This window comes from Chrysochloris asiatica, unplaced genomic scaffold (assembly GCF_000296735.1).
Source record: "Chrysochloris asiatica unplaced genomic scaffold, ChrAsi1.0 scaffold00139, whole genome shotgun sequence".
NCBI lineage: Eukaryota > Metazoa > Chordata > Mammalia > Afrosoricida > Chrysochloridae > Chrysochloris > Chrysochloris asiatica.
The window spans coordinates 569,399-571,175 of NW_006408657.1; the positions used below are offsets into that span (position 1 = coordinate 569,399).

The window sequence follows — 1,777 nt, forward strand, 5'->3', positions numbered from 1 at the left end:
GCTGTAGCTATAATAATATGTTAGAGCAAACCAATTCGAAGTTCGGTAGTTTAAATCAATAAGCACTTGTTCCCTGTGGGAGAATTGAGGCCGTCTAGAGTCCAGATTCCCTCTCAGATGTGTGATTGGAAAATACTTCAGGCCTCTTATGGCTTAAACTCAGAACTCACCCATGGTTCTTTCCCACATTCCATTGTCCAAAGCATGTTAAGTGGGCAACCCCAACATCAATGAGGAAGGAAAGTATGCTTCTATGAGGAGGACTGTTTGTTGAATGATAATCTAACTTGTCATGAAGCAGCCACACCATTGGTCCTTATTTGCTTCTCATCCATTTTTTTTTTTCTTTTTTGTATTGAAAAAAGTTTTATTTAAAATTAGCCAGCTGGACTCAATTTAGATGTATCCAATTTTGTTGGCAATATCCAAAGCATCCTAGTCAGGAGCCAGTCTAACATATGCCTTCATTTCTCCATCAGGCCTGATGAAGATGTTGACCTTGGCCACATCAATGTCACAGAGCTTCTTCACAGCCTGTTTGATCTGGTGCTTGTTGGCCTTGACATCCACAATGAACACAAATGTGTTATTATCTTCAATCTTCTTCATGGCTGACTCAATAGTCAGAGGGAACTTGATGATGGCATAGTGGTCAAGCTTGTTTCTCCTGGGGCTCTTTTCCCAGGATATTTGGGCTGCCTCAGGAGCCTCAGCGTCTTGGTCTGCTGAAAGGTGGGTGACATAAGAATCTTTTTTGTGTGGCTGTGGACACCTTTCAACACTGCCTCCCTTTGCTTTGGCTTCAGCTTTGGGAGGGGCAGGGGCTTCCTTCTTCACTTTTGGTGCCATCTTTGTAAAAAAGCTTCTCATCCAATTTTCATTCTCTGTGAATAATTTATCACTTTCTGATACTTTGATGTTTATTTATTGTGCTTACTGTCTGTCTTTGTTTGATTTATGAGGGTGAAAACATTGTGTGTCTTTTCAAATGAGCATTTTCTGAGAAAGCATAAGTTCCTGATAAGGGCAAATGTTTGACATAGATTTAGTACAGGGAGAAGCAACAGATAATGGGTTTATTTTCCCCCCAACTGTAGCTACACAAATATCTTGATCTTTACAATCAGTAGTTTCTTGTCCTGTAACTTGTCTAACTCTTCCAATATTGTCTTCCAATAATATAAGATACATCATGAGAGTCTGCCTTCAATTCTTTAGTTTTTTTTAAAATTACCCAGTCATCATTATGAAAAAATCTTTAGTACCAGATGTTAGCTTTAGGAAACTGTGCTTAAATCAAAGTGTTCTGATAAATCAAAGTGATCTGAAAGCCAGTACTGTGGGATTCAAATCTTCAAAATCAATCTATGGGGAAATCCTTACCAGAACTTTGATCCTCTTCCTGGGAATTGGGCTTCCCAGGAAGCAGATACTGGAAAGAGCATGATAGAATTTTGCAAGGCCAGTGACTTCTTCATTGCAAACACCTTTCTTCAACAATATAACTGATGACTATATGCATAGAGCTCTGGTAGCGTAGTGGTTACGAATCGGGCTGCGAACCTTAAGGTCAGCGGTTCGAAACCACCAGCTGTTCCGCGGGAGAAAGATGAGGCTTTCTACTCCCGTAAAGATTTACACCCTCGGAAACCCTGTACAGGGTCGCAACCGACTCGACGGCACTTAACAACAACAACAACAACACCACCACCATAATTCAGATTCAGCAATTCTTCTGTGGTCTTTATTATTCGTTGTCCAACTTTCTCATACATAT

At 40.3% G+C, this 1,777-nt stretch overlaps 1 pseudogene; it reads right to left on the bottom strand.

Moving 5' to 3' along the window:
- Nucleotides 1–396: 396 nt before the first annotated feature.
- On the bottom strand, nucleotides 397–849 carry LOC102815007 (annotated as a pseudogene).
- Between the last annotated feature and the right edge of the window lie 928 nt (nucleotides 850–1,777).